This window comes from Cheilinus undulatus, linkage group 9 (genome assembly GCF_018320785.1).
Source record: "Cheilinus undulatus linkage group 9, ASM1832078v1, whole genome shotgun sequence".
In the NCBI taxonomy this organism is placed as follows: Eukaryota; Metazoa; Chordata; class Actinopteri; order Labriformes; family Labridae; genus Cheilinus; species Cheilinus undulatus.
The window spans coordinates 19,505,236-19,518,200 of NC_054873.1; positions in this window are offsets into that span (position 1 = coordinate 19,505,236).

The window sequence follows — 12,965 nt, forward strand, 5'->3', positions numbered from 1 at the left end:
TGGGAATTTGTGCCCATTCATTCTACAGAGCATTTCTGAGATCAGGCGCTGATGTTTGACAAGAAGGCCTGGCTCACAATGCAGTCAAGTCCATGTCTTTATAGTCTTTACTTTGTGCACTGGGGCATAGTCATGTTGGAATAAAAAAAAGGCTTTCCCCTATTGGTTGGGGAAATTGGAAGCATTGCATTGTCCAACAGCCCCGAACCATTATACCTCCTCTAGCAAACTTAACAGTTAGCACAGTGCACTCAGACAGGTAATGTTCTCCCAACAGCTGCCAAATCAAACACGCCCATCTAACTGCCAAACTGAGAAGCATGATTCGTCACTTCTCTGAAGTTGTTTCCACTGCTCCACACTCCAGTGTTAGTGTGCTTTACATCACTCCATCTGAGGCTTGGCATTAGACAGTGATGTGAGGCTTGCATACAGCTGCTCAAACCCATGAAAACCCATTCCACGGAGCTACAGGCTTGAATTAAGTTAAACACTTTAAAGCCCTATGGTGTAGTTTTTGTTATAAAAAAAAATGAATTATGGTGGTTTCTGAATACTATGAAATTCTATGACAGGTCTGAAAACAAGTTTTAAAAAAACTTAAAACATAATCCTAGACTCTGTCTGTCAAACACTGATCATTCCAATTCTCCCTAAAATATGCAGCTTTGTTTTTCCACCGTCATGTCTGACTCCCTGAGACACAATTATTCACACTCCTCATCGGCTCCTCCACTGTTGATAACAGTCTGTCACATAAAATGAAAAAAGAAACAGACTTTTTCAGTTCTTTCTGGGTTATTTAGTTTTTTTTATTTTCTGAAATGAAAATAAAATTGTCTTTAAACTTTTGCTCTTCTGTTTCTGTCCATGAAAATGAAAATAAGCTAATATTTGATGTATTCTTTTTATTTGAAACAGAAAATCAAATAACAAAATGTTTTTCAGATTCTTATATCTGTTTCCTAACTTTATAATAATTACCAAAAGATTCAAAAACCTCGAGTTGATTATTTCCAGAGAAAGCCGAGGCATTAATGTTAGTTCTGTTTCCCCTTATTTGAGTTTGAATACCCTCCTGAGTTGCAGGCTTGAGAACTTCACAACATTGTGCAAGTTTGCATGAACTTCTATCTCAAAGGTCTGACAGTACTAAAATAACAGAAAGTCAAGCACTGTGGGTCAGTTCATGTTCTTTCTCTTTTGGCAGGAGGAGCAGAGATTTCTCAACTGCAGCCCACAGTTTATAGGTTGGATGATAAATGCCTCTCTGTGCTGTAGCTTATCATCAGCACTCAGAAAAGCTAATACATTTAAGTGGGAAACCAAATGAGAGTCAGGAAGCATGTTTGTCTTTCTGCTAAAAGGTACTTTAAAGGATCAGGAATCATTTTGAAATGCAAGGCTACTCTACAGAGTTTTAAGACGGAAGAAAAGAAGCAAGATAAGCTGCAGTGGGCACTACAAGCCAAGTCCGAAGACTATTCAGCTCACAAAATATTAATTTTAATGTCCTTAAGGAGTCCCAGGGTCTGAATATGTAAAGGGGAATTATAATAAGCCTGCACAAAGTTGTGTCTGATTAACATTGTGCAGAGTGCTCTTACATAATTCCTTCATGCTCTGCAGGATGAGGGTTCTCTGCTCTGCGTCACAGGCCAGACTTGAGGCATCAGAATGTAATTAAAGGTTGCACATTATCACGCAGCTGTTGGAGGGCTTTGTTCTGGTGCCAGCGCAGCAGTAGCCCCGTGCCTGTCTGTGCCAGGTAGGAGGGAGGACCCCTCTTTAGGAGCCTGTCGGCATCTGTGCACACCACTCCTGTGCTGGCATCAAAAACTTGTGCAGATAGAGACATCATCCGCTCTGAATAAAACGCTTTGAAATTTGTTGGATTGGAAATATGGGGAATCTGAACACATTGCTGCCTCACTACTACAGAGAGGAATTTATTTGTTTTGTGATTGGATAAAAATAGAAGTGCTAAATATAGCTACAGGAGATAATATTCTGCACACAAGTGCAGTGAAAATGTTAAATTTCTGGACACGATAACCTCTTGTGCTACCTTTTGTTTCCAGACCTTACACAATGCTCAGTGATGTGAGCATGAAAGACTAACTGTGCTTCTCCGATTGCAACACACGGTATCATTTGACTGGCATGCATAACCCACAATCCAGTGCAGCAGCTATTATCTGTCAAGTAAGCAGTAGAGAGTAATAGGCACACTGGAAAGATGTTAAAAGTTTAAATGCAGATGTATGCAGATGTATGTGCAATGAATGTGGGTCACTAGGCCTTGAAAGTTTGGGGGGAAAAACAGACCCTGAAAGCAGGCATAATTCTCCCACACTCACCTCTGAATCATTTAACACGCTTCCTTGAATCACAGTTAGTCACAGCTTGACAAGAACCCAACCCACAAACAGCTCTGTGTTTGCCACAGCGATGACCTCACTACATCCATATCCTCTTTGGACGCCGTCCAACTGTTTTTCTTTCCAGGTTTTTATGAGATTTCCTCCAGTGATATGTGTCATTACGGCTGAATGAGTGGGTACTCTTTTTTTGTAATTAGAGGATGCTGTGGATGAAGTGGTCAGAATCAGTTTGAAGTGAAGTGATTGAAAGAGGAAATGCTCTGCAGCTCAGCTATCAAGTAAAGATGTTTTTCCCACGTCTGCTGGGATTTATTTTGCTATGTAGAGTTAAAGTACAGAGCTTGACTTGTGCTCAGAGTGATGGTTTATTCATGTTAAAGGACTGTAAAGGTCGACTCTGTTCCTCTCTACAGAACTCAAGACAAACTGTTTTCACACACCTACTCCTGACAATATCTAGGGGTTTTCAGGACAGCCAGCCACTGAAATCGTTCTGGTTTGCTTATTCACACATGTCCCTCACAGCAAGAAGTTTCCGTTGTCAGAAAGGATGGGGAGACATGCTATGATGTAAAGAGACAGTGTGCAAATCTAAGATGGGGGATGAAGCAGCGCTAATGACAGTTTTTGCCTTTATTTCAGTGTCATTGGTGAGAGTTGGTGTTTAATTACAAATTTAACTTTTAAAAAAATAAATATATTCACAGTAAATTACTGGCAGCCATTACCGTTTGAATAATGGTGCAACTCTTCCACTAATATGGTAAGAGGATATCAGTACTTCTGTTTATACTGTGAGGTTGGGGTCTGATTATCAAGAAAACAAACACTTTAACTGTAACTGTGCAACAAAAAGTTTGGACAGTAAAATACATATTATTTTAAAGGAAAAAAATATTGTTGTCATGGTATTTTCTTGTTAAAGGTTTGGAAAAACAGTTTTTTAATTGTAAAAATTCTTATTGATATGGGAGAATTTTCTATCAAGCACAAACCTTAACTGCGTAATCAGCAGTACTGATGATCTCTATTATTATTATTGTATTAAAAGAGGTATATCTTTTATAGTAGCCTAATGCTCTGGCAAACACTAATGCTAGTAATTTACAGTAACAATATGTTTTATCTTTTAAAAGATTATGCAATCAAGTCCTGCCCCTAGGTCTATGTCAGACTGAATCCTGACACTTCAGGTCCTCACTGAGTGCTTTTGGGAATTCAGTAGAGAGTTGCTTGCAGCCTACGTGAACTTCTGGAAGGTGTTCAACTCTGTGAGTAGAGATGCCATCTGGATGATTCTGGAGCTCCAACATTTGTGCATCCAGCTGATCTTGCCCTATATTCTGGTACAGAGTGCTGTGAAGTGTAGTGGCTCTACCTTTGACCTCTTCCCAGTTGATTCTGGGGTGAGGCAGGAGTGCGTCTTAGTGCCTATGCGCTTCAGTACCTGTATGAATTGGATAATGGGGTAGGTAACAGGGGCAGCAAACTGTGCAGTGTCATTTGGTGATGTCCGGATCACTGATACGGGCTTTGCTGGGCATTGTAATCCATCGACTCACTAAGTGCGGACTTGGACTCGTACATGGGGCGATGGGTTCGCTGAGCAAGACAGTGTGGCGTTTCTTGGTTTCTGAGTCTTTCAGTCCTTGGTTCTCATGTGAGGCTTGGATGTTGACTGATGGCCACAGGCTCCAATTGGACTCTTTTGTGACAACTTCTCTTTGGCGCATCTTTGGGTATCCTTGGCAAGACCATGTGTCTAATGCAGAGGAGAGGGGGCTGCGCTTTTACAGGCACCTTGTCTTTCCCTTTTGTCAGTTCTTGTCATGTCATAATGAAACATTAATCCACTTGTGAAATCACTTGGACTCTCAGCAGGTGCAGTATTAGTCACTAGATAAGATCTATGAGTTAAAGTTATCTGACTTTTACCTGTTGAAACTAGTCTCTCCTTCACATGTAGCTCTCGCTCAGTCTCTCATAGATCATCTGCCTCTCAGCTGATAAACATGTACATGCTCGAGCACAACTGTGCCAGTTTTACAAGCATCGGCAGCATTATATTGCTTGATATGGTCAAGACAGTCTGGCTGCAGACCATACGTCTCTGATGGCCACTCTTATAGACTATTCATCTAAGATGCCGTCATTTTTAGAAAGGAGATGCCGGTAAAACGTTCTCAATTTTTTTTTTCTAATTCAACTTTATTCATAAACAAAGTCTGGCAGTTACATTCATGAAATAACCACATGACAATCATAACAAACTGAGAAACATTTCATAAATAAAACAGAGAAAAATGGTTAGAGGTCAAATCTGAGATTAAATTATGTATAGACCTGTTTTAGAAGTACGTACAAGAACAACGGCTACCTTTAGTTTCTTTAGGCTTAGCAACATAAAAAGCGTTACTGCATAAGACAATGCGGCTAATTTATCTCTAGCAACATGAGCTTTAGTGAACTTTGCTAAAGGTAACTTAGCTATGTAGAATAAGCACCTACACAGCTTATGTAGCTGCTATGTGAGCATAGCTATGATCAGGTTAGCTACATAGCTAGGTTAGCTATGTAAGCTACATTAGCTACATAGCTATTTTAGCTTGTAAGCTGCATTAGCTACATAGCTATGTTGGCTGTATGAGCTCATTAGCTCCATAGCTATGTTAGCTATGTAAGCTACATTAGCCACATAGCTAGGTTAGCTACATTAGCTCCATGGCTATGTTAGCTATGTAAGCTACATTAGCTATGCAGCTGTGTTTGCTATGTCGCTATGTTATCTGCATTAGCTAGGTAGCTACTATATCTACTTACAGTTGTCATGCTTACTGCGTTAGAGTTTTTTCTTGGATGATGAGATTTTTTCATGCAAATGAACTACTCACTCAGCTTTATTAAACATTTTGTAATTAGGTTTTGCACGTCGGTTTTTAACTTATAATGTTTGAGAGTAAAAAAGAGCAACAAAATCAGTCCTTCCTTGTGCACTGGAAGTGAGCCAAATTCTGGCCCAACAGGAAGTGCCTACTTCAGTTCAGGTTTTTTTTTTATTAGGCATAGATGAATCTGTGTCCAATGGAAAGGTAAGACTGTAGTCTGGGACTTCAGACATCATTAAATACCCGTTTGTGGATATTTTTAATTATTTTCTATTTTATTTCTCACTTTTATTCTTTATCTCAAATTTCTGCTTTTCTGTATATCATTATTAGTATCATCATATTTCAGTCCTTTTACTGCTCAATATATGACTTAAAAAGCTCTCAATGGTGTAAAAGTGTTTTCACTCTTTATCATAATTCTTCATGTGTAAGCGATGCTCTTTAAATAAACTAACCTGACCTAATCTTACCCTACGGTATCTAAACTTTGATTGAAGTCTTACCCATTTAATTTCTACTGACATTATTGGTTTTTACAAGACCCTCTGTGTAAACATAATGAAAATAACCCCAGTTCTCATAATGAAGTGCTTTATTAATTGCTGTCTGTGCTTACTAGGCACTCCAAAAGGCCACAGTAAACACTTTGGTCTTTAAATCATCCACACATCTCATGAGTGGGTTCCCTATTGACTGCAGCTGGCACCATTACTCAATAGGACCCTCTGTGTCATTTCAGTAATGGAGTAGATTATAAAAAAACGAGAGAGTACTTAACATTGATCAGGGTTTGAAGCTCCACTTTGGTGAAATGCATAAATAACCAGACATGGATGAGATTCACCCCCAATATGCCGCACTCATTAAAGCTCATCACATGTGCTGACTTCACAGATCCTGACACACAACACCTCCTGGTTTCATCTGCATGAGTGCAAGCCTGTGCCTTCACCCTGCAGTGTTTTAATGCTTAAGTGGTGGATTATAGATCATTTCTCTGAGAGCTACTACAGACTGTGTGAGTGTATGTGGAAGTGCTCTTTCAAAAGTATGATGTGGTGGGATTGGAGGTAGCTGTTTTCCACTGCACACTTCTGAAAAGTCAGAGAGAGGATAAAAAGTGATAAAGTTTTGGATGCAAAACCACCTTTGTGTTTATTTTTACATAAATATCTCAATGACATGCATTGTATAATGGTGCAACCACAACATCTGTTTGGCTCTTTAGCATTCAAGATGTCTCAGCATGCAGTCCCCCTCTGTTGACACACATATCCTGTGTCTGATGGGAAAGCAGAGCAGTGTGACAAACAGGTCATGAGTGTCTTCTTGGGGCAGCAAGGGTCATGTGAGCCACAGTGAGAAAGGCTCCAGCCCAGGAATAATTCTTTTAGGCGGATGGTAAGTAATCCTCAAGGACATAAGTGATATTCCCAAGTGACTGTGGAGTTTAGGACAATAAACTTTTTGCTCATCAGAATATCCCTCCCTCTATGTTCAGCACTGTAATCCAGTTCAAAAGGAAGTTATCTAGAACAAAAGGACACTCTCTCAACACTGGCAGAATCACGCTGACCTTAGGCACTGGTAAAAAAAACAAAACAAAACAAAACAAAACATCCAGACGCATGTGTTTGAACCCACTTTTATTACACTACTCTATAACAGCACTGTCCCAATTCAGGGGTAGCATCCTTTGAAGGACAAAGCCTATAAAGGACCCAGCCTTTGTGCTGATAAAATGGCTCAGGCCAAATGGAAACGAGACAGTCCAGTTTACAGAGGATTTTGTGCATCACCTGCTAATCCCACCCTTACCCACTATTTCCACATGAGAGCTGCAAGCTATTTGATCAAGTTCAAATCAATAACATGAACTATATTGATTGCACCAAGTGCAATGCCAAGCATCAGATGGAGTGGTGTAAAACACACTGAAACTGGACTGTGGAGCAGTGGAAACGTGTTCTGTGGAGAGATGTATAATGCTTCCCTGTTTGGCAGTCAGATGGGCAAGTTTGGGTTCGGTGGATGCTGGAAGAATGTTACCTGCCTCACTGCACTGTGCCAACTGTGAGGTTTCGTGGAGGAGGGATAATGGTACGGGGCTGTTTTTCAAGGTTTGGGCTAGGCCCCTTATTGCCCCAGTGAAGGGCAATCTTAATGCTTCAACATACCAAGACATTTTGGGCAATGCTACGATTTGGGGAAAGACCTTTTCCATTCCAATGTGACTGTGCTCCAGTGCACAAAGCAAAGACTATAAAGACATGGTCTGTTGAGTTTTGTGTGAAAGAACTTGACTTGCCAATAGAGCCCTGACATCAACCCCATGAAGCACCTTTGGGATAAACTGGAACAGAGACTGAGTCAGGCCTTCTCGTCCAACATCAATGCCTGACCTCATAAATATTTACAGAATGAATGGGTGCAAATTCCCACAGAAACACTCCAAAATCTTGTGGAAAGCCTTCCAAAGAGAGTGAAGGCTGTTATAGCTGCCAAAGGGGGCCAACTCCATATTTAAGTACATGTATTTGAATATGATGTCATAACAATCCCTGTTGGTGTAATGGTCAGGTGGCCAAAAACTTTTGTCCATATAATGTATTTTAAACATCTTGTTTGAAGCCTCTTATGACATATTAGAGGGAGCATTTAAAACGGGAAAGCCTTTGAGGTGCTGACGTGATGTAATCAGTCCTCAAATGGGCCATCAGAAAGAACCAGCTCCTGATTTGGGACACAGCTTCCATCTTTTACCATCTGTTTATTTATCTATTTATTTAAAGGGCACTCTCTACTGCGTTGTCTTTCCTAGAGATCTTCCTTCAAGATACTTAGGCTCATTTTTTCATTTTAAGGGAACCAAAAATAATAAGAAGTCATGCTTTTTTCCTTGTAAATGCATACTTCAGGGTCCTTAATGGAGCAGTTACTACATTTGGGGGGAATACTGAGTGGCACTTTATCCAGTTTCTCATCTTGAAGGGCATCTGACAGGGCTTCTTGTCAGGCTTTTTCTCTTTGAGTGCATATTATAGAGGCAAGATAAGAAGGCAAGAGGAAAATTTTGCAAATTATTATTTAGATTCTTACTATCTGCGTGAAAGACAAAAAGATGTCTCAAGCTCTTCAAGGATCAACCAGAAAAGAAAATATTATCAACAACCTCAATAAGATATTCTAGGCAAGGACTAAACACATGACCTGGGCTTTGACAACACAGTGCACATATTTATGTATGAACATCTGTTCTGCGGGGGGTTATTTGAAGCCATGAGGTTTTAAAATTCAAGGTTGTGCTAAACTGAATGACCTGCACATAATCAAAGCATCCTCACTGCTTCATTCACTTTCTTAGTACAAGTAAAAATGACTCTTGTTGATTCATTTTTCTTCTTAAGTCCCAGACATAGGAAGTTAGCGAAATCCTGGATTTCCATAGAAAACAAGTCATCACAGAGTGTTTATTCCTGTGAATGTGCCCGTGTGCTTAATCATACTCTTCAGTGAAGGGTGCACAAAAAGAATATGCGAGTTTTATCTACTAAAGCAGGAGCCTATCCGTCAAGGAGGCGTCTGCTTTTTTTGAAAATGATTGTTCACAAGCCGACACACATCTTTCAGCGGTAAATAAATGAGCTCTCTACTGAAGCAGAGACATCTTCTGCCTTATTTTATTTATTTATTTATTTAATGATGCCACAGTCTGTAGAAACCCCTGAACAGGATGAATCCAGGTATGATTGATGAAGTATGCAGCTGGAAACCACGCAGATTTATACAGCCCATCATGTTGACACGGTGTGCTTTTAATGTTCCTCTACAAATGGCACGTCCTCAGAGACCTCATGATGCCGGCACTTTACAGCGTGTTCATAAAACAACTCCAGCAAAACAGGGACTCTCAGTCACTCTGCATCGGAAGCCACTACAGAGACTCCCACACAATGTTTTGATTCACTAGAATACAGAAATAAACACAGGTAACACATCTGAATGTTAGATGTTTTATAAAGTATGATGTTTCAGCATTTTTTTCTGTCATTTGCAGCCAAACTTCTGCTCAGGAAGTTCAATGTTTGACATGAACTGTTGTAATGAAAGGCAAAAAAACTCTTGTAAAGTTGCCCTAATAGTATGTATCTGTGTAACAAATAATATTTACAAGTCTCAGACTACATTTTTAATTTTAGACCACAAGGATCTCTCTTTTCAGTGCAGAAAACCACCAGAGTTTATTCCACCTATGTGGCAGGCTGCACTCCATGCTGAGTCAGTGATGCAGTGTTTGGCTGTTGTTCCATTTTTACACCTGCTCAGGAGTCATGAGTTCACTTTTTCTTGGAATATTTAATTCAGAGCAACTTGAACTCAAAATAAAAAAGAAGCATGAAAACATGTAGCCAGACATCCATGCAGCATGATATCCAGTTTGAGCACTAGTAAACAGCCAGGGCAGTAAATCTCCCCTGAATCAATGAGTGGAAGTGATGGGTTGTGGAATCGTGAGCTCATTTCCTTACATGTTGAGGTCCACTAAGCATAAGGGTGGCGCATCGAGGGATTTACTGCACATCACACAGAAGTGTAAAGAAGGTTTAAAGGTGACATATCAACCTTAAACTCCTCAGGTCTCCTCCTATCAGAGAGGAGAATGTGTCTTTTTCACACTTTGTTGGGAAGTACTGCAAGGGCTACTGGGAAGATACAACCCTCAGTTTTCATGATTCTTTGTCTGACAAATTCCTACAAATCTACCAAGACTCAGGTGTCTTCATGTCACGTAGGCCGAGTCTGTTGTCCACATAGCTGGTCCCAACAACAGTTAGCATTGGTTTGAAAATTTCTAGTCATCTCCTTCCCGTCTTTTGCACGAGTAACACATTTACTGAGTGGGCTCGTATTTTTGGTGAGCTGTTCATTCTTTGAACAAAGTGTGAGCACATTTCAGTCTGAAGCTGCAAAACATCTCTTCAAAGCCTAACCTCCAATTTCCACATACAGCGACCACGCCGCGATCCGCCAGCAAATCGTATTGCAGCGCACATCACTCCCTCTCTAGTCTATCAGAGCAGCTCCAGAGCTGGAGCACTGCGCTCCGGCAGTGGCGTGTCCCTGGAGCATCACTCCACTCCGCTTTGTTCGTGATATGCTGCAGGCCCATTTTCAGCGCTGGGCGCTTCCAAACTGCATCAATGCCCGTCAGTCACAAGCGTAGAATATCCAGTTCTTTCAAAATACAACACAATGCACGGACTCCCGGTTGCAAATCATCACTATATCAACATTACGTTTCATCCTGCAGCAAGATCAAAGGGTCACCGAGAGGTCAGTAGGTCACAGAGCTACAACGGCGCCATTGACGAGCAAAAGGTAACTTTTGAGGCCATTTAGCCAAAGAATTTTACATAAGAACACAGATCCTTTAAGCAAACATTAACCTTTTAACTTCCTAATGTACCCACCCAATGGAGGGAGTAATAATATCATGAACTAATACCAGAAGGGACGATAAATTAACCCCAAAAGGTAAAATTGTCCACTGTTGACATACTATTCCTGTGTGAACTTGCAGTTCTCCTGTCATCTCTGCCCGCTGATCAGGGCTGCATGCTGCGGCGCAGCACTCTAGACACACTTCCAGTGGGCAAGGTTGCTCACCTTCAGTTGGAGTAAACCCACGGTGCTTCGGTGCGCAGCACAGCCATCCTATGTGGAAACTGTGGGTAGGACATATAGTCATCTGCACTATGTGCTAGGGTAAGATCTCACATCACTGCTGTATGTATCCTGCCTGTCAGGTCATCTGAGGCTGGAATGTATGGAATTGTACACCTCCAGAGGGTTGTTTTTTTTTTAAGAAATAGCCTGATTTTGATTTTTTTCAGAGGTGAAACTCCCTGCATTTTCACATGATGCTTTTATTCTGAAAATGTTTCATGTCCTTTAGTCTTTGAATTGACTTTCAGAGTTGCTTTCAGTCTTCTCAAATAGAACTGCTGTAATTAAGGGTGGGCATTTGGAGACATACAGGATTTTTATTTTTCACAGAGCATCCCAAACTGCATTCTTTTTCTGAAGTCTAAATAAAAAGATAATTGTACGGAAGAGGATAAGGGCCATTTTGGAAGGAGAAAATAATTTTTAAAAAGTCGAGATTAAAGTCAAAATGATGAGAATAAAGTCAAAATTTCGAGAATGAAGTTGAAACACAATTTCAAATTGAAGTTGAAATGAGGAGAAAAAAGTCAAAACTAGTGATAACTACTAACTAGAATCGTGACTGTCTCTACAAAATGCCTTATGCCTCATATCAATGAATATGATGAATTATACCTCATTGTTGGATTTAACAACAAAGAGATTCTCTTTTTGCCACATAAACACATAGCATCTATGATCCCCTGTTAGTAAAAACAATTTTCGACTTTTTGTCTCGTCATTTCGTCTTTAATCTCAAAATTGTGTTTCAACTTTATTCACAAAATTTCGACTTATTCTCATCATTTTTGACTTTAATCTTGATTTGTCCAAAATTATTTTCTCCTTCGAAAATGGCCCTAATCCACTTTCGTAGATTTGCCCCATTACGTAAATGTAATAAATTACATCATTATAGCTTTCTATGGCTGGGGTAAATTTTTAGTCATTGCCTTCTTGGCAGCAATTCTCTTTATTCCAAATGTTTTTTTTTTCCTCTTAGTGGATAAACGTAAAATTCAGACAATCTGATGTTCACAATTCAAAGTAACAAATGTCTAAAATATGTTTGCTAGTTTTCTGTGTATTTCCCACCAGAAAACTGTGTACTTTAGGGTGATAATGATTTGCTTCCTGGGAGCCACTCTTCCTCCAGCAGCTGGAAGAGCATGAATGATAAGATTTCTCAACAGTTGTAGTAAGGCGTCTGATAAGACTCTTCCAACTGAATGCTTGCTGAGAGGTTGAGCTGTTATCTGGTTGTGAAATTCACAGTGTTCTTCCCTTCAGTCTTTCGCTGTGATTCCTACATCCTCTTGTACCCATTTTTGTATATGGAGGCAGCATTTTCTTTTTTCATGTCTTGAAGCCCTCTATGTACGTATCCTTAAAATCCTCTCAAGCTGCATAGTCTCCTCTGTATGCATTTATAAAACTTTCATGAGGTTCTTCTCACATGCTTTTTCAGGCTGTAACATTGAAAGGTTCCTGGATTTTTATGTGTTACTTTATTTCTACTCATATTTTCAAGACAACTATCTCACCAACCCAGAAAACCTGCCCTGGTTCCAAATTTAATGGGATCTACAGTGTTTAACAAATTTATTAGACCACCTGTCTCTGAGACCATCTGCATCATGAAGTAATTTAATGTGGACTCTTTCATTTTCAGTGAGCTCTCCATGTTTTACCATTTTGAACAGGAATGAGGAATTTCAAACTGAATTCACCTTTTTAAACCCAAATTTGAGCCAGCTCACTGGGCTTCTCTGAGAAGTCAGAAATGAATCAAGCATTACATTCAACCACTAAAACTAATTTCTCTGTTCAGGAATGCAAGTAAATAACTATAATTTGACATATTAATCAAGAAATAATAATGTGCTTGACTATTTTTTCAGTTTTTTGTAAATCAGTAAATTTGAAAATTCATGGATAACAATAATAATGATATTTTAGCATTAAATTTATCATTTGAGTTAAAGAG